We start from the raw sequence: 25047 nt of genomic DNA, 5'->3' as shown, positions 1-25047 counted from the left end.
CAAAGCAGCAAGGATTGTTTTCAGGTGGGGATATGGTTCTATTGTAGTCATGAGCAATGCTCTTGGTTGGTCAATCAATCAACAAGATAATTGAAAAAAATGTGCATAATTTATTTCATAATATACACTATTTAAACCGTGCAAACTCTATTCACAACGGTATTCAGTTGGTAAGAGACAGACATTCAGTAAATACTAGGAATAGATTGTCCACCCTCTATGTGTTATCCAGACAGAAAAGAGAAATAGGCAGAAGAACATTTCAATTTAGAGCAATAAAGAAATTGAAAATTTAACTGAGCAAACCAGAAACCTCTCAATATATACAATTAAACAATACTTTAAAACCATTTAAATATAATATAAATGTTGCATTGGACTAAAGTAGAGGAAGAATCAATATATTTTTAGACTGAGTATTTATCAGATAAATATGTTAGTGTATTATGTCTGTTTGTAACAGTGTTTAAATGTGAAAATATGTTCGTATTCTAAATGGGATTTTAATGTGTAAGGACTCTTGGAAGATTAGTCCAAATGAGAACTAAAAGAGATCAGAGGAACTCTGGAGCTCGGTCAGAGTGACCATCGAGTTCTTGGTCACCTCCCTGACAAAGGCCCTTCTCCCCGGATTGCTCAGTTTGGCCGGGCGGCCAGCTCTAGGAAGAGGCTTGATGGTTCCAAACTCCTTCCATTTTAGAAAATGTTTTGGCACCCTTCCCCAGATCTGTGCCTCGACACAATCCTGTCTGAGCTCTACGGACAATTCCTTTGACCTCATGGCATGGTTTTTGTTCTGACATGCACTGTCAACTGTGGGACCTTATATAGACAGGTGTGTGCCTTTCTAAATCATGTCTAATCAATTGAATTTACCACAGGTGGACTCCAATCAAGTTGTAGAAACATCTCAAGGACGATCAATGGAAACAGGATGCAGCTGAGCTCAATTTCGAATCTCATAGCAAAGGGTCTGAGTACTTATGTAAATAAAGTATCTGTTCTTTATTTTTAATAAATTAGCAAACATTTCTAAAAACCTGTTTTTGCTTTGTCATTATGGGGTAGTGTATAGATTGAAGAGATAAAAATCAATTTTAGAATAAGACTAACATCACAAAAGGGAAAGTGTCTGAATACTTTCCGAATATATAGTGTACCTAACAATATGGAGCCATTGGAGTGAATTATAAAAAAATGTCCATGTGTTGATATAAGAATTAAGTATAATGTTTAGGTTCGACTGAGATAAGGGGCACTCAGTCCCCCGCAATGATTCAAAATGTCAGTCACCACCAGAGTCAGTTTTGTATTTCATTTCAACATGGGCCATATACTCAAACATAAAGTACAGTACTTCTTTTATGCAAAACGATACGTGACAAGTAGAATAACTTCATTACCTTTTCCTTAAATCTGGTAGACTCGCTTTGATCAAATACATTTTAGAAGACATTGGAAAAGGTTCAACATCACATCACACATCTTTATGACAAGTAAACATGAATTAAGGCACTATCATTATTTCACTATAAAATACCAATACCAACCTAAAGGGACAAGGTTGTCATATCATCATACTCATTCTCATACCTCATACCTCATCCAGTTCCTTATAAATCCACAACCAAAATAATTAACTACAAACAAACTAGCTAGTACTACATTACATGTTACAATACTCTATACATGGGCCGTGTGCATTTTCTGCTGGTGTATCCTGAGGTAGCTCCTCTCTGAGAACCTCTTCCCGCAGTGTGTACAAGCAAAGGCCCCTCTCCCATGTGGATCTTCAGGTGTATCTTCAAGCGGTGCTGGTGGGAAAACCGTTTCTGACACTGCGGGCACGGGTATGGTTTCTCCCCTGTGTGGACTCTCTGGTGCCTCTTCAGGCTAGACAAATGGGAGAAGCTGTCCCGGCACAAGTGGCAGCTGAATGGTTTCTCCCCCGTGTGCATCCTCTGGTGGATCTTCACCTGATTGGGGAAACTGAAGGCTTTCCCACAGAACGAACACATGAAGCGCTTCTCTTTGGCGATGCCACCTTTACTGATTCCGTCTCTACTACTGGCACGTGTCAATGGGCTTGTGTAGCCATTTAGTGTTGAGGCACTGGCATTGTCTGAGGTCTGGTTTAACATTAGAGGAGTGTGAGGAGGATGAAGGCCAGGAAGTGTCTGTGTTGTCACAGGGTCCATGTTCCAGTTGATAGATCCTACAGAAGGCAGGCTGAAGGCAGCACCTGTTAGGGTGTTAACCTGAGGCGGCATCAGTCTCTCTGAATAAGAACTATAGGAGCAGGACGGAGCATCGCTAGCCGAGTCGGTGTCTGTTCTCTCTAGCCGCATACGGTCATCCCTCTGCCCCTGCAGACCAAATCTACGCCTTGCCCTGGACTCAGCCAGACTGTTGTCATGGAGACTAAATTCAGATGTTTTGTGTTCGACTGTCTGTTTCTGGTTGTGGTTAACAATGTTGTTCCCCAGCCCAGAGTTGAGGACTCTGTCCCATCCACTGACCTCCACTATGTCACCTCTGGTCCTGGCCTGCTCAGTGATGTCGTCCCCTGGGCCCTTGGCTGCACCAGTCTGGGTCTGGGAATCCAAGATAGCTTCCCAGTCTCCTCTGTTAGCCTCCAGCCAACCACCTGCAGGAAGAGGATAGAAAATAGACAGAAAAAAAGTCATAAAAATCTACATATGGAGATTTTTTTGTAAACACAAGTTGCCTTGATTTAATTTGATGAATGAAAAGAAATAAGAACAAATAGCCAGGCACATCACTATTCCCATTGAAGATCTATTACTGTATGAAATAGTGACGTGCATTCAGGGTAGGCAGTGCCTTGTCATCTTCCCAAATGTGTAGTGATCTGGTACAAAATGCCCAAGTAGGCCAGGGAGAAAGGCAGCCTCGCTGTGTCCCTTTTTCCCACCCTTCAAACTCAATGCAAGGCATTGACATGACTTGCGCGTTTGTTTTTCTGCCTTATACTGCCAGCTAACGGACGCCAAAAGGCAGGCAGAGAGCTTCGCTGCCTTTCATGTGTCAATATGTCCCATTCATTTTCATTGCACTCAAATAATAAATAATTATTGGAATGAAAAAAGTAATGGGTTTAGGCAGGAGTATAGACAGAGCTTGTTCCTGCCTGTGGACGTCACGTCATCTGCCGCCTTTTGGCGGTTATGTTAGTTTTACTGCTAGCTAAAGTAAGCTGATCAGGATGACTAACACTTTGCATCTGAAACTGTTTTCAAAGTTGGATTTTCTTGCGAAACAAGGGATGGAAGATCAATACCTGAGCTTAGGGACCTACATCAAAGGAAGTGACAGAAAATAACAATCTTTTCAATCTTAGTGGCATCAACGGAAAGACTGGCTCTGTCTGTGGCAGCGAAGCTAGCAGCCGACTCTACTGCCTGCTGTTCTCCGCCAGCGACAGCATGTGGACAGAGCTGTTTACTGCGACTTCCAACAACTTGCCTATAGCACTCAACAAGCATGAGAAATCTTTCTCACAGCCAAAGCCAGATACTGTAGCTCTTAAGACATTTGGCAGCTCACAGATAGATCTGGCATTGAATAAACAACAGAAATGGAATATCAACATGCAAAGTTTTAGAATGGGTGGCCAGTAATAAACTGTTCCTGCACACCTCTAAAACTAAGAGCATTGTATTGGGTACAAACATTCCGTAAGATCTCAACTGAATCGTGTAACGAATGGTGTGGCTGTTGAGCATGCTGAGGAGACCAAATAACTTGTTTTTTTCTTCAATTGTAAACTGCCATTTTTTTCTAAAGTTTGCTAAGAGCTGGCAGCAAGCTTATATGTCTGATGTTAGAACCAGTAAAGGCAGCGTTACCACTCTTGGGTAGCGGAATTACTTTGGCTTCCCTACAGGCATGAGGACAAAGATTAAAGATGTAGCTATAGAGTCAGCTAACCATCCTCAGTGGCTTTCCATCTAAGCTGATCGAGAACAAATGTTCCACCTCTGATAGCACTGGAACAGCAGCTACAAGACTTTGATAGTTTCTATGAGCAATTCTAGCTGAAAGGCAATGAACTGGGCCTGGCAGATAGAGGAACTCGTAGTAGAGGGGGCAAATCTACTACAGTATACTGGACAATATCAATGTTCAGACGAGAGCCAGGGTTGAACACTTTGGTGAACTTAATTTCCTTGGTTTAGTGTTACTATGTATTTCTCAACTCTCAATTATGAGGTCAACAGCAACTATTTTACAAAGATATTTGATATGCATTTGAGATACACAGCGAGGGAAATGTGCATTAGCCGTTGCGAGTGCATAGGCCTCGTCGCTACAACTGCAATGTTTTTGGGGACCTTTAACGTACTTTTAGATTCATACATGGCTACTATGAGTGGGTATTATGTTTAGAGTTTGTGATCTAGCTAATGTGTTCGGTTTCCACATACTCAGGTGGTGAATTAGCCCCAAATAAATTAGTCTATGATATTAAAGCACAGAAAATTGCTATTTATTCTCTATTGAAAAAAATATGACAATTCTGGAGCCCTATCTTACATTTTTTTTTGTACCTTTTCTCCCCAATTTCATGACATCCAATTGGTAATTACAGTCTTATCCCAGCGCTGCAATGGACTCGGAGGCGGCGAATGTCGAGAGCCATGCGTCTTTCGAAACACAACCCTGCCAAGCCACACAGCTTCTTGAACACACTGCTCGCTTAACCCAGAAGCCAGCCGCATTAATGTGTCGGAGGAAACACCCTGCAACTGGCGACAACAATAGCATAAGTGTATTATTATTATTATTATTATATTATCTACCCAAAATGCATGACAATCACTGATTGCACATTAAAAGATATTTTAACTTATTTAGTGAATACCATCTCAGTAGTCTATTAGACGTTTTAATAAAGCACTGAATGACTTTATAAGATGATAGGCCTACTCATTTTTTATATTGCATGATGCGTCAAAAATAAATGGGTGCAACTAAATTCTGGCCTGGTGCCACCAATTGAAAAACCAGGGGGAAATGTTAGTCTGGAGCCCTGCTACAAGGGGAATGTCATCCATATGGAAAAGTTTTCATACGGACAGACCTCACCACACGTCATTTGCACAGAGCCTTCAGAAAGTATTCACACCCCTTGACTTTTCCCACATTTTGTTGTGTTACAGCCTGGATTTACAATTGATTCAATTTAGATTTTGTTTAACTGGCCTACACACGATACCCCATAATGTCAAAGTGGAATTATGTTTTTAGGAATGTTTACAAATTAATTTAAAAAATGAAAAGATGAGTCAATAAGTATTCAACCCCTTTGTTATGGCAAGCCTAAATAAGTTAAGGTATAAAAACGTGCTTAACAAGGCACATAATCAATTGCATGGACTCACTGTATGCAATACCTGTGTTTAACATGATTTTTGAATTACTACCTCATCTCTGTACCCCACACATACAGATAAGGTCCCTCAGCAAAGCAGTGAATTTCAAACACAGATTCAACCACAAAGACCAGGGAGGTTTTTCAATGCCTCGCAAAGGGCACCTATTGGTAGATGGGTACAATTTTTAAAAAGCAGACATTGAATATCCCTTTGAGCATGGTGAAGTTATTCATTACACTTTGGATGGTGTATCAATACACCCAGTCACACCCAGATACAGGCATCCTTCCAAACTCAGTTGCCGGAGAGGAAACCGCTCAGGGATTTCACCATGAGGCCAATTGTGACTTTAAAACAGTTTGAGTTTAATGGCTGTGATAGGAGAAAACTGAGGATGGATCAACATTGTAGTTACTTCACAATACTAACCAAAATTACAGAGCGAAAAGGAGGAACGCTGTACAGAACAGAAAATATTCCAAAACAAGCATCCTGTTTGCAATAAGGCACTACAGTAAAACATGCGACAAATAAATGAACTTTATGTCCTGAATACAAAGCGTTATGTTCGGGGCAAGTCGAACACATCACTGAGTACTACTCTTCATATTTCCAAGCATGGTGGTGGCTGCCACTGCATCAAGTTATGGCTATGCTTGTCATCTGCAAGGACTATGGAGTTTTTGTGGGGAAATAAAAATAAACAGAGCTAAGCACAGGCAAAATTCTAGTGGAAAACCCGATTCAATCTGCTTTCCAACAGACACTGGGAGACATATTTACCTTTCAGCAGGACAATAACCTAAAACACAAGGCCAAATATACACTGGAGTTGCTTACCAAGACGACATTGAATGTTCCTGAGTGGCCTAGTTACAGTTTTAACTTAAATGAGCGTGACAATCTATGGCAAGACTTGAAAATGGCTGTCTAGAAATGATCAACAACCAACTTGACAGAGCTTGAAGAACTGTAAAAATAATAATGTGCAAATATTGTACAATCGAGATGTGCAAAACTTTGAGACTTACTCAGAAAGACTCACAGCTGTAATCACTACCAAAGGTGATTCTAACATGTATTGACTCAGGGGTGTGAATAAATTTGCTAAAATGTCTAAAAACATGTTTTCACTTTATCATTATGGGGTATTGTGTGTAGATGGGTGAGAAAAAAAAATATTGAATCAATTTTGAATTCAGGCTGCAACACACACGCAATGTGGAATAAGTCAAGGGGTATGAATACTCTCTGAAGGCACTGTATGTAGGCTATATGTATTTCTCTCTTACCTTGCTCCCCCATCTTTAGTCCACTCAGCAGATCAATGCTCTCTGGTCCGTCTTCGATTGTCTCCTCTTTGACCAGCAGCAGATCAGGCTTCCCATCGTCCATGTCTACTGACTGTAAGAGATACAGATGATGTTGGATTGAAAGGTGATATGAGCAACCTGCTATGGAGCATCTTCTGGTTGGGCAATGAGGGATTGCTATGAGTACTATGCAAACATGTTAGTTGATGTGATACTATGCAAATGTGTTAGTTGATTTGATTACTCGACACTCTTTAATGGTTTGATAATTCAAAGGCATGGTCCCACACTTAAAACAAAATTAATCAAGACCTGGGCCCGTATCCACAAAGAGGCTGAGTAGAAGTGCTGATCTTGGATCTTTCCATATAATCTTATCTATTATGATCTAAAAGGCTAAACTGATCCTAGATCAGCACTCCTGCTCTGAGAGGCTTTGTGTATACGGACCCTGACCTAATATTATTAAGACAGTAGTTCACAGTGGGCTCACCTTGGTGAGACTGTATGTGGTCCTGTGCTGCTCAGCTGGTTCCTCTGTGGGTTCAGGTGGTGGTGTAGTCTGGTTGTCCTCTACGACCATGGTCCCCTCTGGGTTCCCCAGACCTTCCTCACAGCCCTCCTCCTTCACCAGCAGCACCTCTGGATCCTCCTCCTCCTGGAAGAGAGGTAATAAATATTACACACACACTCCCTCAAGTACGTACACACACACACACAGATAATAAACTAGGGCTGGGAATTGCCAGGGATGTCACAATACGATATTATCACGATACTTTGGTGCTATGTATTGCGATATGTAACTGTATTGATTTTTACCCATCACTATAATAAACACAATTTCAACATGGAATGTTTACCCACCCCCAATACGTTTGAGTCCCATACCATTTCACCAAGTAAAATTATTGTACATGCAAATGTACAGTCACCTCAAATTATTGGCACCCTTAATAAATATGAGCAAAAAAGACTGTACAAAATAATTAGAATACTGAGCTTATTATATCCTCCCAAAATTGGGAAAATTATATTTTATACTAACAGAATTGCTCAGAGAAAGATTTAACAAGGAATTGTTTTCTTCTAAAAAAAGATAGGTTTCAAAATTATTTCAATACTCCAGCACCCTACCCCTGCGAGGATAACGACACAGCCTTTTTCCAAAAATGTTTAATGAGTTGGAGAATACATTGGGAGGCATATTAGATCATTCCGCCATGCATAATCTTTCCAGGTCCTTGAAATCCTTTGTCTGTGCTTATGGACTGCCCTCTTCAATTCAAAAACAGGTTTTCAATGAGGTTCAAGTCCATTGCAAAATGTAGATTTTGTGGTCAATTAACCATTTCTATGTGGATTTTGATATGTGCTTGGGGTTAGCTTCAGGCAACCAGGTTTTTGACTAAAATGTCCTGGTAGTAAAGTGATGTCATTGACCTTAAGATCCCCAGGACCAGTGGAAACAAAATAGTCCCATAACATTAAATATCTTTCTTGGAAGGCTTCATCAAAACCTTCCCAAAAATGTACCCACTATCAATCGCTATGGAAAGATACCACTCTCGGGCGAGAGCGGGGGAGGATGACCGATGTACAGGACAGACCACTGTTATGACCACTCAAGAAGGACAACCGACAACGGAACAGCTAAACAATTTCTCGGGTCTACAGATGTGTAAAGATTTTCAAAAACGAGAGGGGTCTGAAGATCCATCAGGCAAGGGGTGGCAATCGGAACATCACTGATGCACCAGGGGAGACAGAACAACAGGAAAGGGAAGGCACACAACATACAAGACAATATGTACAGAACAACACAGGAGAGACCAGCCTGTGAAATCAATCAATAGCAAAGCCATTTTTACATCAGCAGTTATCACAAAGTGCTATACAGATACCCAGCCTATAACCCCAATCAATGCAGAAGCACAGTAGCTAGGAAAAACTGCCTAGGAAGGCTGGAACCTAGGAAGAAACCTAGAGAGGAACTAGGCTTTGAGGGGTAGCCAGTCCTCTTCTGGCTGTGCTGGGTGGAGATAAGAGCACATGATCATTAAGGCCCTATCGGTATTAAGATGGCCTAATGTGTCAGCAAAGAAGGAATGGGACATGTTCGACCAAGACGTGGTCCAAGTGCTGGAGGTAACACTCGCAGGAGATGTAGGGAAGGATATCTGAGCAATGTCAACTATAAAACCGAGAGCATAGGGGCTGACAGCTTTGGAAAAAAAGAGAGGAAAATCCAAGACGAACATCAAGCCAAGAGAAAACCGATGTCTGAAGAATATAACGACCCTAAGACGCGACCTGCTGAGGCTGAATGAGGCTTTTCACCAAGTAAGGGAGGGAGTGAAACCAGCACTGAAGGAGATCTGAGACAATCAGAGAGCGTATTAAGACCTTGTGCCGAGGTGAATACCATCGCAGGGACAGAAGGAGGTGGATGAAGGAGAGGACAGACTTTGCCCGTCCAGTATCAAAACCCCTGGGGGACAAAAGTTCAGGAGAGCTCAAAGCAATAAAGGAAGAGGTGGAGGAGCACATTCGTGGAGTCAACAGCGACCCCAGGCATGAAAATGAGCTGGAAGAGAAAAAAAACTCAAACCAATGATGCCACCATCCCCTTCGAGGTGTTGGAACCCAGCTGGCAGGAGATTACTTTTTCAAGAAGGCCAGGAGAAGATCAGCACCAAGGCCTAATGGTATTCTGTACAAGGCTGCTGAAAGTGGGATGGAGGAAAAACTCTTGCAGAAAGTTGGCTAGTTGCCGAGGGCTGTTTCATTACAAAAGAAGTTAACTCCACAAACATCAAGCAATTCCAAACCATCTCACTCCTCAATGTGGAAGGTAAAATCTTCTAAAAGCTGCCTTGAACACACAAGCTTCATCTCAAAGATCAAGGACTCAAAGCGTAACCAAGGAGGCCTGGCTGTCCTGTGGCTAGACCTAACCAATGCCTACAGAACCATACCCCACAATCTGGTGGAAACCACACTCAAGACCATGTACCTGCAAGATTCCAGAAGCTCCTCCAACGCTATTTCGACAACTTCAAGATGCGCTTCACAAGTGGAAAGGCTGGAGGTAGGTATTGTGGTCCGTATTGTGGCCGGGTGCACTCTCAATCATTTTGTTTTCTGCAGCAATGAACCTCCTGGTTAAATCAGCAGAGAAGCACAGACAGGGTGCAGTACCGGCAAGCGGCGTCCAGCAGGCTCCAATCAGAGCATTCGTGGATGATCTGAAAATGAAGTCTGTTCCAGAAGGCTGATGGATTTTGGAGGCTCTGGAAGAGCTCATCAAATGGGCCAGAATGAAGTTCAAGTCTGCAAAGTCTAGAAGTCTAGTCCTGAAAATGCGACATTTCAAGATCAGAGAGGAGACCATTCCCAGCATCAGAGAGAAGCCTGTGAAGAACCTGGGCAAGTGGTACAGGGACAATTTCAATGACAAATAATGTGTGATTTGTTCTTTCAAGCAGACACGTGGATGACATCGCTGGAGAAGAGCGGCCTAACAGGCAAGTTTAAGGCATAGGGCTCCCAACACTGGGTACTTCCTAAACTCCTCTGGCCACTTCTTGTCTATGAAGTAGCTCTTTCAACAGTGGAGGCGCTAGAGAAGAAAATTAACCACTTCCTCAGGAGATGGCTGGCGGTCCCAAGAATCTTCTGCTCCATCAGACTGTACAGCACAGGCAGCAAGCTGTGGCTGCCAATTACATCTGTGGTAGAGGAGTACAAGGCAACAAAAGCATGTCAGGCTATGATGCTGTGGGACAGCTTGGATGAAAGAAAGAAAGTGGTGGAATGTATAGCGGATGTTTTACGGGCTCCTGACCAATTCTGCTATTTGGTGTGATTTTTTGCACTGATAAAAAAATATATGTTTTACATAATGTTTTCGATATCAGATTCTTTGATTTATTCACCCTGGACCAGGCTCTAATCCCCAACACTGGGAAGAGAAAGTGACCGCAATATAGAGGCCAACGTGCAGGCACCCTGATGAAACTACGGTAGCGAATAAATAAACGGCCTCTACCCTCTGTTCTATTGGTGAATGTACAATCACTATCAACGGGACATGAAGAACTGTAATATCCTATGTTTCTCGTAAACTTGGCTGAATAAGGAAATGGATAAAAAAAATCTGAAATTTTAATTCCAAATTACAACATTTTCAGACAAGATAGAACTGCCAAAGGGGGCGGTGTTGCAATCTACTGCAAAGATAGCCTGCAGAGTTCTGTCCTACTATCCAGGTCTGTACCCAAACAATTTGAACTTCTAATTTTAAAAATCCACCTCTCTAAAAACAAGTCTCTCACCGTTGCCAACACGGGCACCCTCATAGATATCATCCTAACCAACTTCCCCTCCAAATACACCTCTGCTGTCTTCAACCAAGATCTCAGCGATCACTGCCTCATTGCCTGCATCCGTAATGGGTCAGCGGTCAAACGACCTCCACTCATCACTGTAAAACGCTCCCTGAAACACTTCAGCGAGCAGGCCTTTCTAATCGACCTGGCCGGGGTATCCCGGAAGGATATTGATCTCATCCCGTCAGTAGAGGATGCCTGAATATTTTTTTTAAATGCCTTCCTAACCATCTTAAATAAACATGCCCCTTTCAAGAAATGTAGAACCAAGAACAGATATAGCCCTTGGTTCTCCCCAGACCTGACTGCCCTTAACCAACACAAAAAAATCCTATGGCGTTCTGCATTAGCATCGAACAGCCCCCGTGATATGCAGCTGTGCAGGGAAGCTAGAAACCGTTATACACAGGCAGTTAGAAAAGCCAAGGCTAGCTTTTTCAAGCAGAAATTTGCTTCCTGCAACACTAACTCAAAAAAGTTCTGGGACACTGTAAAGTCCATGGAGAATAAGAACACCTCCTCCCAGCTGCGCACTGCACTGAAGATAGGAAACACTGTCACTACTGATAAATCCACCATAATTGAGAATTTCAATAAGCATTTTTCTACGGCTGGCCATGCTTTCCACCTGGCTACTCCTACCCCGGTCAACAGCACTGCACCCCCAACAGCAACTCGCCCAAGCCTTCCCCATTTCTCCTTCTCCCAAATCCATTCAGCTGATGTTCTGAAAGAGCTGAAAAATCTGGACCCCTACAAATCAGCCGGGCTAGACAATCTGGACCCTTTCTTTCTAAAATTATCTGCCGAAATTGTTGCCACCCCTATTACTAGCCTGTTCAACCTCTCTTTCGTGTCGTCTGAGATTCCCAAAGATTGGAAAGCAGCTGCGGTCATCCCCCTCTTCAAAGGGGGGGACACTCTTGACCCAAACTGCTACAGACCTATATCTATCCTACCATGCCTTTCTAAGGTCTTCGAAAGACAAGTCAACAAACAGATTACCGACCATTTCGAATCTCACCATACCTTCTCTGCTATGCAATCTGGTTTCAGAGCTGGTCATGGGTGCACCTCCTCAGCCACGCTCAAGGTCCTAAACGATATCTTAACCGCCATCGATAAGAAACATTACTGTGCAGCCGTATTCATTGATCTGGCCAAGGCTTTCGACTCTGTCAACCACCACATCCTCATCGGCAGACTCGACAGCCTTGGTTTCTCAAATTATTGCCTCGCCTGGTTCACCAACTACTTCTCTGATAGAGTTCAGTGTGTCAAATCGGAGGGTCTGCTGTCCGGACCTCTGGCAGTCTCTATGGGGGTGCCACAGGGTTCAATTCTTGGACCGACTCTCTTCTCTGTATACATCAATGAGGTCGCTCTTGCTGCTGGTGAGTCCCTGATCCACCTCTACGCAGATGACACCATTCTGTATACTTCCGGCCCTTCTTTGGACACTGTGTTAACAACCCTCCAGGCAAGCTTCAATGCCATACAACTCTCCTTCCGTGGCCTCCAATTGCTCTTAAATACAAGTAAAACTAAATGCATGCTCTTCAACCGATCGCTACCTGCACCTACCCGCCTGTCCAACATCACTACTCTGGATGGCTCTGACTTAGAATACGTGGACAACTGCAAATACTTAGGTGTCTGGTTAGACTGTAAACTCTCCTTCCAGACCCATATCAAACATCTCCAATCCAAAGTTAAATCTAGAATTGGCTTCCTATTTCGCAACAAAGCATCCTTCACTCATGCTGCCAAACATACCCTTGTAAAACTGACCATCCTACCAATCCTCGACTTTGGCGATGTCATTTACAAAATAGCCTCCAATACCCTACTCAACAAATTGGATGCAGTCTATCACAGTGCAATCCGTTTTGTCACCAAAGCCCCATATACTACCCACCATTGCGACCTGTACGCTCTCGTTGGCTGGCCCTCGCTTCATACTCGTCGCCAAACCCACTGGCTCCATGTCATCTACAAGACCCTGCTAGGTAAAGTCCCCCTTATCTCAGCTCGCTGGTCACCATAGCATCTCCCACCTGTAGCACACGCTCCAGCAGGTATATCTCTCTAGTCACCCCCAAAACCAATTCTTTCTTTGGCCGCCTCTCCTTCCAGTTCTCTGCTGCCAATGACTGGAACGAACTACAAAAATCTCTGAAACTGGAAACACTTATCTCCCTCACTAGCTTTAAGCACCAACTGTCAGAGCATCTTACAGATGACTGCACCTGTACATAGCCCACCTATAATTTAGCCCAAACAACTACCTCTTTCCCAACTGTATTTAATTAATTTATTTATTTTGCTCCTTTGCACCCCATTATTTTTATTTCTACTTTGCACATTCTTCCATTGCAAAACTACCTTTCCAGTGTTTTACTTGCTATATTGTATTTACTTTGCCACCATGGCCTTTTTTGCCTTTACCTCCCTTCTCACCTAATTTGCTCACATTGTATATAGAATTGTTTATACTGTATTATTGACTGTATGTTTGTTTTACTACATGTGTAACTCTGTGTCGTTGTATCTGTCGAACTGTTTTGCTTTATCTTGGCCAGGTCGCAATTGTAAATGAGAACTTGTTCTCAACTTGCCTACCTGGTTAAATAAAGGTGAAATAAAAAATAATAATAATATACATCTAGCTGGTTTGTCTATGCATCGGCAGGACAGAACAGCAGCTCAAGGGGGGTGGTGTGTTTCCTTGTTAACACAGCTGGTGCACAATTTCTAATATTAAGTAAGTCTCAAGGTTCTGCCCGCCTGAGTTAGAATACCTTATGATAAGCTGTAGATCATGCTATTTACCAAGACAGTTGTCTATTCACCACCACAAACAGATGCTACCACTACGGCTGCAATCAACGAGCTGTATAGGCCATAAGAAAATAAGAAAATGTTCATCCAGAGGCAGCACTCCAAGTGGCCGGTGATTTTACTGCAGGGAAATTGAAATCTGTCTTACCTCATTTCTACCAGCATGTCACCAGTGCAAGTACAGGCAAAAAAAAAAAAAACTCTAGATCACTTTTACTCCACACACAGAGACGCTTACAAAGCTCTCCCTCGCCTCTCCATTTGGCAAATCTGACTAACTATCCTCCTGAAACCTGCCTACAAGCAAAAACTCAAACAGGAAGTACCAGTGGATACTAAGCTACAGGACTGTTTTGCTAGCACAGACTGGAATATGTTCTGGGACACTAACCAAGACGATTATAAGAAATCCTGCTATGCCCCTCGAACCATTACAAAGGCAAAGGGCTTTTTCAAATGCTACTACATTGGCTCTGACACTGATCGGATGTAGCAGGGCTTGCAAACTATCACAAATTACAAAGGGAAACCCAGCCGTGAACTGCAGAGTGACACAAGCCTACTAACCTACCAGTCGAGCTAAATGCCTTCTTTGCTTGCTTTGAGGAAAGCAGCACTGAACCATGCATAAGAGCACCAGCCGTTCCGGACGACTGTGATCATGCTCTCCGTAACCGATGCGAGTAAGACCTTTAAACAGGTTGTTACGTTCCCCAGCAAGTAAACCAAATAATTTTGCTCAAACAGAAGGGGGAACTAACAAAGAGTCACTGACCACAACCAAAACGAAACAGGTGGGATTATAGGAGGGGTTCTGAAAGACACTCATGGGGGTGTCCACTGACAAGTTGACCAGCAACAACAACTGTAACCTGAAAGAACCCCACCATGAGAGTCCACAAACTTTGACCAAAAAGAATACCGATGACACGGCGTGGTAGGACTGATCACCGACAATGATCTGACAGCATAAAGGGAGTTCAGAGACCTGGCAGTCTGGTGCCAGGACAACAACCTCCCCCTCAACGTCAGCAAGGCAAAGGTGCTGATCGTGGACTACAGGAAACGGAGGGCCGAGCACACACCCATTCACATTAATGGGGGCGTGCCATACCAAGCTGCATCACAGCTTGGTATGGCAATTGCTTGGCATCTGATCGCAAGGCGCTACAGAGGGTATTGCGTACGGCCCAGTACATCACTGGGGACAAGCTCCCTGCCATCCAGGACCTCTATACCAGGCTGTGTCAGAGGAAGGCCAGACATTTTTTAAAGGATTTCAGCCACCCATGTCATAGACTGTTCTGTCTGCTACTGCACAGCAAGTGGTACCAATGCACCAAGTCTGGAACCAACAGGACCCTGAAAAGCTCCTACCCCCAAGCAATAAGACTGCTAAATAGTTAGTTAAATGGTTAACCAAATAGCTACCTTGGACTATCTGCATTGACCCTTTTTGCACTACATTTTTTGACTCCTCGCATACGCTACTGTTACTGCTTACTATGTCACTTTATACCTAGTTATATGTACATATCTACCTTAATTACCTTGTACCCCTGCACATCAACTCGGTACTGGTACCCCTTGTATATATAGACAAGTTATCATTACTCGTTGTGTATCTATTATTACGCGTTTTAACTGTTCTATTATTCCTCGATTTTCTTTCCCTCTGGATTGTTGGTAAGGTTCCGTACGTAAGCATAGTCCACACCTATTGTTTACAAAGCATGTGACAAATAACATTTGATTTGAGAGGTCTGAATGGAGGTTAGAGATCGAGGTCAGAACCGGTCACAAGTGGTCAGCCAGCAGAGCGCTCATAGAGCTGGAGGAACGGCTGCAACACGCTGACATTGTTTGGTCGGTAAACCAAGACAGGCTGGATCTGGGATGCAGAACCCCATCAAGTTGGAATTAAGCAGAGTGCTGAGGCATGGTGCAGAGGGAGGTCACAATGGCTGAGGAAGAAAGCAGGCATGTCAGAGCTGTAGCCATGAAAAAACAAGGCAGCTGGACAGGCAGAGAGAGCGTGCGAGACAGGGCACTCACCTGGCAACACATCTGGAACATGAAAGGGCAGCAGATGAAGTTTCTGGCTTGCTCTGTGTACAATGTTTTGCCCACACCAACAAACCTCCAGACGTGGGGGTTGGCAAAAAGCCCAGCAGCACAATATGTGGACAACCGAGCATGTGCTCTCCTCCTGCCAAGCAGGTCTGACCAATGGTTATCGTTCTTTGGTCTAGAAGCACCAAGCAGGTGGTCCTCATCACGCTCACAGTGCCCTGGGAGGAGAGAATGGAGTTGTCGCATGAGTGGAAGCTCAAATACCAGTCCCTCATCCTTGAGAGTCAGCAGAATGGATGGAGAACCTGGAAACTACCAGTTGTGGTCGGCTGCAGGGGCTTCGCAGGCCAATCACTCTGGAGAGCTCTGGGGCTACTTGGCATTGAAGGACTGGCAAGGAAGAAGCTAGTGGCTGATGTACAGTAAGCAAGCAGGCAGAAGTGGACATCCTGTTGAGTCTGCCTGAAGTGGAATGAGCGGTGTCAGAGCCAAGTAGGAAGTAAGGAGGCAGGGCTGAGTTGAGTGGTGGATCGAGGGGGTAGTTCCAGGATGCTGGTTCAGCCGTCGAGCCCCACTGAGGTGTCCTGGCATATAGTGTAGTCTGTAGTTTAGACTGATGTTTATAGTGTAGTCTGTATTTTAGACTGATGTTTATAGTGTAGTCTGTATTTTAGACTGATGTTTATAGTGTAGTCTATTTTATTTTTTCCTGGTATGTACATACTGTATGTGGATTGTGTCATTTCTGTGTCTATATAGTGCCTTCAGAAAGTATTCACACTCCCTTAACTTTGTTCAAAAGATTTTGAATTACAGACTGAATTTAAAATGTATTAAATGTAGATGTTTTTGTCACTGGCCTACACACAATACCCCATAATGTCAAAGTGGAATTTTGTTTTTCAAAAATTGTACAAATTAATTAAAAATGATAAGCTGAAATGTCTTTAGTCAATAATTATTCAACCCCTTTGTTATGGCAAGCCTAAATAAGTTCAGGAGTAAACATTTGCTGAACAAGTCACATAATAGTGTTTAACATGATTTTTGAATGACTACCTCATCTATGTACCCCACACATCTGTACGGTCCCTCAGTCGAGTAGTGAATTTCAAACACAGATTCAACCACAAAGGCCAAGGAGATTTTCAAATGCCTCACAAAGGTCACTTATTCGTAGATTAGTAAAAAAATATAAATAAAAGGCAGACATTGAATATCCCTTTGGGCATTTTGAAGTTATTAATTACACTTTGGATGGTGTATCAATACACCAAGTCATTACAAAGATAAAGGCATCCTTCCAAACTTAGTTGCCACAGAGGAAGGAAACAGCTCAGTGATTTCAACATGAGGCCAATGGTGACTTTAAAACAATCAAGGACACATGGCAAACAAATGGCGAAAATGAGGACGTACGAAGGGAAAGCAAAGGCCAAAATTCAGCACTATTTAGTGGACAGCGCCGCTACATACATTTACATTTTAGTCATTTAGCAGACACTCTGGGACTTACAGGAGCAATTAGGGTTAAGTGCCTTGTCTGGCTCAGGGATTCAAACCAGCAACCTTTCTGTTACTTGGCCCAACGCTCTAACCACTAGGCTACCTTAAATGGTTTAAATCATGACAAAGAGGTGGGGGTGTTAGTTTCATTTGGAAGCTTTTATTTTCATATTTACTACTGTAAAACATATTTACTATTACATTTTAAACTAACAGAAGAATGGTTAAATGAGCATTATTTAGAGACCCCCTCAAATGCACAGTGAAAGTTGCACCCCGGACTAAAAGACAGATGAGAGTATTTTCATTGCATTCTCTTTACAGCAATAGGCATTTGCTTTCCAAACATTTTTTTCCCCGCATTTATTTTATATTGCTGTATGCCGGGCCTCTCTACTTTTCACCGACAGTCGCAACTCAACAATCATCTACTTAGTATTTGCTGTGAGAGCTGCCCAAATTGCTCGCGCTGCCTTTCCTCCTGACTGTAGGCAATAAGATTTAAAACATCTACAACTAATATTTTTGAAAGAAGCTAATGATCCTCTGTGGCCAAATCATGCTTGAGCTGCCTATTTTTAATTATTTTATTAATGTATTTCTGTATAGACAGGAGTAGGGTAATTATATAATTTAATAAAAATTACTTTAATACTTTAATTTAAAGCTTTGCCTAGCCTTCTGGACGCGCAACCTATGTGTAAGGAGGTAACATGATATCTATCATAAGGGAATTACTAGTTATCTCACGGGCTTTGGCAGAGAAGTAGCCTATGTGAGCGCTTTAATAGTAGTCTAAACAAACAGTTAAAGTATCCTTCACCAATAAATGAATGAACATCCGAGATAATAGGCGGGTTTATTTACATTTAAGTCATTTAGCAGACGCTCTTATCCAGAGCGACTTACATGCTTTTATTAGCCTACCAGAATTGCCTACAAAAAAGGTTTGTGATAGGCCTTCAATTAAAATGGTTATAGTTCACAATAACAGGGAAAAAAATACATTTAGTCACCAAAATAAAATGAAGAGATCGTAAACTTTCATGATGAAACTTTGTTTAATCGTTGAAGTGTTGGCTAATGGTTTACTAAAACATAAGGAAGCTATCTGATTTTCAATAGCACCGATGACAAATACCTATTAATTTGATGGATGATATGCGAGAACCTTGCTTAATGGATGGATTTGTTGGACGGGTTGCAAAATAAATCCTCCCATTGCAGGGATCAACTTCCCGTGGCATGCAGTTTTATAGCCTCATGCAGTCGAGGCAGTTTATTATTGTTATTATAAGAAACTATTATTACCTTACTATTCAGCTATTTCAAATACGTCAAGGTATAGTCAACCACCTAGTATGAGAGAAGAAAAAATCTTACTTGCACACAAATTATTTGGACAATAATATTGAGTGGAGTCGTTTTTATTAGCGGGAAGACGTTTAACAAAATGTCTAACTGTGTCTGTCTTTGGTAAACAAAAGTGTCACATTACATAGCGGCATATTTATCTATCAGGGCATTTGAAGCTGAACAGAGATCTTCACGCCTTCTGCCAAACCAGGTCTGATATCGCAAAGAAGATTCGTCCTGTCCTTTTGGGGATTTGGATAATCAAACACTATTTTAGTGACTGCAGATTACCGGTGTGGAGCTGTTTTTACGCACCAATAATCTGTGTTCTATTCACCATTGTGCATGCCCTTGGTGACAGTCTGTTCATTACAGCTAAAAGCGGTTATGTAGTGAGTCTCTTATAGAATGTCTGATCAATCAGTTGCCTGAGTACATCAGTCTTATAGACAGTGTAGTCGTGTACAGTTACAGCGCTTACCATTTTTTTTATTTTTTTATCAGCTCAATTATGCTCTGCTCCTTGCTCGCCCACATACATGATCTGGCATTCAAAAGCAGCCATGCTTTAGGCCATCAAATAACTTGTCAATCATATCAATAGTGAATGAATGGTTGAAGCAACCATTACATGGTCTGACAAACTGCATAACAATTTAAGCGACTTCATATCTCCTTGAAACAACTTAGTATCTCATTTGAATGACTTAGCATCTATTTTATGTGACTTTAACTAAGTAATTCAAACATGATACTAAGTGATTAGAACGAGGCACTAAGTTGTTTGAACAAAATACTAAGTCCTTCAAATGAGAATTCCAAGAATCCATTTTTTTTCTTCTTTTTTTTCCACCTTGGTTTTCAGGGCTTCCATAATTCCTGTACATGCAAATGTATTTGACGAATAAAGGTGATTCTGATTCGGAGTGCCTTGAAGGAGGAAGGAGTAGCGATTGTGGTGACTGGAAGGTGAGCCGGCAGCAATGACCCCATCATATTGGGTTTAAAGTGCTGGGGATGTATGCAGAATAGGGTAAGATCAGATGTAATATATACTAAAGAGAGTCTCAATGAAAGTCTTAGAATTAAAAGTCCCATTTTGTGTACATTTTCTCCCCAGTTTATCACATTATCATGCAGATTGAGATGTGTCTGTGTGGTTTTCATATGGTGTGTTTAAAACTTCTTTGTTAAAATAATAAAGTAGTTCAATGTAAGTAATGAAATAGACATTTGTGAACATCATATTGCCTACAGAGTACAAACACAATATGTAACAGACTTTTTAGGCTTCTATATGCCTTATAAATCACACAATGCCTGAATGCAATATTCTACGCAGGAACATTCTACACTGAAATCTGTTACTCTCGTTATTCCTAATGCATCTCTGGATATTTATATGCTGACAACAATGAAAATTCATCTTTCTCTTTAAAATGTTCTCTCTTTTCCTATTTTTTTCTCTTTAAATTGTATCTAAACATCAAAAGCTATAGAGTGGAGTGGTTACTTTCTATGTTACAGAGTGGAATGTTTTTTCTGCTGGTGTATCCTAAGGTAGTTACTCTCTGAATGGCCTCTCTCCCGTGTGGACATTCAGGTGCATCTTCAGATGGTGCTTTTGGGAGAACCTCTTCTCACACTGGGAGCAGCTGAAGGGTTTCTCCCCTGTGTGGACCCTCTGGTGCCTCTTCAGGTTGCCGCACTGGGCAAAGCGCATATGACACTGGGTACAGCTGAAAGATTTCACCCCTGTGTGGACCCTCTTGTGGATTTCCGCCTTCTGGGGGCAGCTGAAGCCTTTGTTACAGAACGTGCAGAGGAACATTTTCTCTTTACTATTGCCTGATGTGGCTCCCCCTCCCTGAACCTGGGCTCTAGCACTGTCGTTTGAGTTCAATACTTGATCAAAAAGGACACCGCTGTGTGAATCGGAATGCCTCATCGACATGGACACTGGGTTGCGATTTCTGACCGCCTGTAAAGGGGAGTGGGTCACGACATTTGGATTTGTCTCTAAGCTTTCCCTGTAATCTAAGAAATATCTGCCTTGTGAGTGTTGTTCTCCTAAGTGAGTCTTGTCTACATTCCATGTTAGAGGAGCATCGCCCTCCACTTTCACAGTCACCTCATCTATAACCTCCCCTTGCTTATCTAGGCAACCTTCAGAGTGTACACTACTACTGTACCGGTTCCAGTCCCCTCTAGACAGATCAGTTTGTCTCTCTAAACCCATCTCTGTAGGGTAAGAAGAAGACAGATCATTGCCAGTCTCTAACGAGTCATCTGAGTCCCGATAGGAAGGAACCTTCCTCAAACTCGGAATACGGTAAAGTAAATACTCTGAGCCGGGAGCAGTAGAACAGTCCAGCCTTTCCTGCCCCAGTCTCTCTGGATCTGACCTGTTATCAGATACTGTGTGTAAGAGCCTTTGTGTTACAGTTAAAGTCTCCATGTCTGTCTCTGACTTGAGGACGGCGTTCAGCGTTCCACTGACCTCCGTGATGCTGCGTCCGATCCTGGTCTGGGCCGCTGCAGCGGTGGCAAGGTCCTCAGTGACTACAGGGTGCGCCACTCCAGCCATTGCTCCAGTCTGGATGTCTCTGCTGTGCTGTGGGTCCACCTCTCCTTCAGACCTCTCCAGCTTGACCCCAGTACCTGCAGCCTCTGCATCTGCAGACTAAAACAAGAAGAGAGGAGGTGATTATCGGTACATGAGTTGAATTGGATAACAATAACATAGGAAAGTCTCACAAGCTCCACTATGGCAGATAAATGAGGATGTAAATGTAAGCAAATTAATAGCTGAAGGGAGCCTTTCTGAAATAAACTGGCCACATTTGATGTACTGTAATGTTGATGTAATACCATTACACTAACCTCTATCACAATAATGTGCTGGGTTGAGGTTCCACTCCCCTCATCAACAGTGATTGGTTGGTCATCTCTCCATGTGTTGTGTCCCGCTGGCTTCACAAGGCTCCTGTGGCCTCCAGTGAGAGGCCCTTCACCTGAGAGTGTGATTGGGGATGGTTAAGTTATATTGTACACTATTGGCACTGTCTACAATTGGCAAGGATGTAAGGTAACACTTCTCATCATTTCTTGATATACTATTTATTGTTCCATGCATCACATTATTTTAGTTGAGTATGAACATAGGGAATTTGGATAGAATGTGATAGTTCCTTTGTGCAAGAAGTTGGCCTGCCTGGTAAAATAAAGAACACATATATTGTGCAAGATAGCTAAGTAATCAGGGGAAGTATTGTTGCATCCTGTAGCTACCCTGGATTTATAAGCGTGGCCACTTGAGCATGCTTTTAGGGCAGTCAATTTCCAGGGGACTACAGGTCAGAAGGCTGATGGTTTACTATTTCTACATTGTAGAATAATAGTGAAGACATCAAAACTATGAAATAACACATATGGAATCATGTAGTAACCAAAAAAGTGTTAAACAAATCTAAATATATTTTAGATTCTTCAAAGTAGCCACCCTTTGCCTTGATGGCCGCTTTGCACACTCTTGGCATTCTCTCAACCAGCTTCATGAGGTAGTTACCTGAAATCCATTTCAATTAACAGGTGTGCCTTGTTAAAAGTTAATTTCTTCAAGTGCAGTCACAAAAAACATCAAACGCTATGATGAAACTGGCTCTCATAGGACCTCCACAGGAAGGGAAAACCCAGAGTTACCTCTGCTGCAGAGGATAAGTTCATAGAGTTACCAGCCTCAGAAATTGCAGCCAAAATAAATGCTTCACAGGGATCAAGTAACAGACACATCTCAACATCAACTGTTCAGAGGAGACTGCGTGAATCAGGCCTTCATGGTTGAATAGCTGCAAAGAAATCACTACTAAAGGACATCAATAAGAAGAAGAGACTTGCTTGGGCCAAGAAACACGAGCAATGGACATTAGACTGGTGGAAATCTGTCCTTTGGTCTGATGAGTCCAAATTTGAGATTTTTGGTTCCAAATGCCACGTCTTTGTGAGACGCAGAGTAGGTGAACGGATTATCTCTGCATGTGTGGTTCCCACTGTGAAGCATGGAGGAGGAGGTGTGATGGTGCTTTGCTGTTGACACTGTCAGTGATTTATTTAGAATTCAAGGCACACTTAACCAGTATGGCTACCACAGCATTCTGCAGCGATATGCCATCCCATCTGGTTTATGCTTTGTGGGACTATCATTTCTTTCACCAGGACAATGACCCAACACACCTCCAGACTGTGTAAGGGCTATTTGACCAAGGACAGTGATGGAGTGCTGCATCAGATGACCTGGCCTCCACAATCACCTGGTCTCAACCCAATTGAGATGGTTTGGAATTAATTGGACAGCAGAGTGAAGGAAAAGCAGCCAACAAGTGCTCAGCATATATGGGAACACTTTCAAGACTTTTGGAAAAGCATTCCAGGTGAAGCTGGTTGAGAGAATACCAAGTGTGTGCAAAGCTGTCAAAGGCAAAGGGTGGCTACTTTAACACTTTTTTGGTTACTACATGATTCCATGTGTTATTTCATAGTTTGATGTCTTCACTATTATTCTACAATGTAAAAAATAGTAAAAACCTTTGAATGAGTAGGTTTGTCCAAACTTTTGACTGGCACTTGTACATGACACCACACCCTCGCATTGCCCACGCCGCAGACACTGACAGTTCAGATTAAGGAAGACATCCCATATAATAACCAGCAGGACCCAGGTGTCATGTCATCAATGCACAGCATCAAGCCCCATGCCCTTCACGGATACCTTCCATGACAGAGCGGATTAAACCACACAGAGCAGTGGGGGTGGCAGAGAGAAACACGGAGATTGAAGGTGTGTGTCTGTGTATCATGGCAAAGTTCACAGTCATTTCACGCTGTCTATATTAAAACCAGTTAAATGTAACTCAAAGTACTCCAAAATGTATTCTACATAATCCCCAAAAGTAAGTATTTATCATGAGAGGGCCATCAACAATAACTAGCAATGCTGCATACTCCTAGAAAGGTATCCTGTGAGGGAGTTGTGTGGCAGACCCTGGTTTAAAAGAGCAGATATCTACTCTGCCACTTGATCTTGTTTTTGTTTTTAGCACTATCGATTTCTGCGGGGGTTGAGGGTTCGAGCTCTCTGCCTTTTTCTATAAAATACTATCCAAAAACTGACCAATACCCAATTCTGGGTACACATCTTAACACATGCGCAGATGTGAAAGGGGCGACACTCCCCACAGCCTAATGCAAAATGTACCTCTTGCCATTCCTCTGTATCGGTCGAGGATCTTGACACTACTGGGACGACTGGCGAGGACGCGCTCTCGTATTGTCCTCTCTGCGCGCTCCCGTGCCATCTTCAATTCCAATTGTTGTAGTTTCCTCCGCAATCCCCTGTTTTCTTTCTGGCTTTGAGTTATTTCCAAACGAAACACTGCATAGTCGTCGTCTACGAGTTTACAGATCTCTGCCACGGCTGTATTCGCTAGCATCTCCATGATGGAGGCAATTTGAGTGTGAAAAATCATACAGTCAGCCATTGTTGTTAGCGAACGTTAGCAGCTAGCTAGATAACATAATCAACCAAGTTCCGTCTCCAACGCGAATTAAAGACTACCTGGGGTAAGTATGTGCAGCGCGGTTACATGTGTCATATTTTGAGTTCAACGGTGCCAATAAACGTCTAAATAACAAAAACGCTAACATGGAACTTGTTCTTGGTCACTACACTTCCTTTCACTAAGCCTGGTTACGTTAACTTCGCACTAAAGAGAAGGCTTCTTATTGGTTGGCGTCATAGCTAAAATGCTGAGGTTAAATGGAAAAGGAATGGGAATTCGCGCTGTTAGTTTAATTACGGTACTGCTTATAACATTATACATAAACTCTCCTATTCATGATCACTATCTTCCAAGCTCAGACTAATTTAGCAAGAATATAATAATTATTTTTTTCCATCCTCCGTAAGGTAAATATTACACTGTCCTTGTTCTAGCCTAGGTTTACGGGCTCTAAAAACAGGTATTCAGACAAGCCCGTTTTAAATGAAAAGTTAAATGGTTTATGAGGGGTATCTGACCAAGACACTATACATGATATGTAGAGCCCTATAAAAACGGACGTAATCACAGATTCCAGACTTTCAAACGTAATTCACCAATATTTAACAAA

The 25047-nt window shown here is 42.5% G+C and overlaps 1 protein-coding gene and 1 pseudogene across 2 annotated transcripts in view; both read right to left on the bottom strand.

Moving 5' to 3' along the window:
• Window positions 1–25047, bottom strand: part of LOC118395550 (zinc finger protein 205-like) — a 67822-nt gene that overhangs the window by 30892 nt on the left and 11883 nt on the right. The window lies entirely within an intron of this gene.
• On the bottom strand, window positions 1284–24651 carry LOC118395641 (specificity protein transcription factor 3-like; annotated as a pseudogene).

This window comes from Oncorhynchus keta, chromosome 16, assembly GCF_023373465.1.
Source record: "Oncorhynchus keta strain PuntledgeMale-10-30-2019 chromosome 16, Oket_V2, whole genome shotgun sequence".
NCBI classification, from domain to species: Eukaryota; Metazoa; Chordata; class Actinopteri; order Salmoniformes; family Salmonidae; genus Oncorhynchus; species Oncorhynchus keta.
The sequence above is the reverse complement of the archived record's forward strand: the minus strand, read 5'-3'. Positions and strand labels throughout refer to the sequence as shown.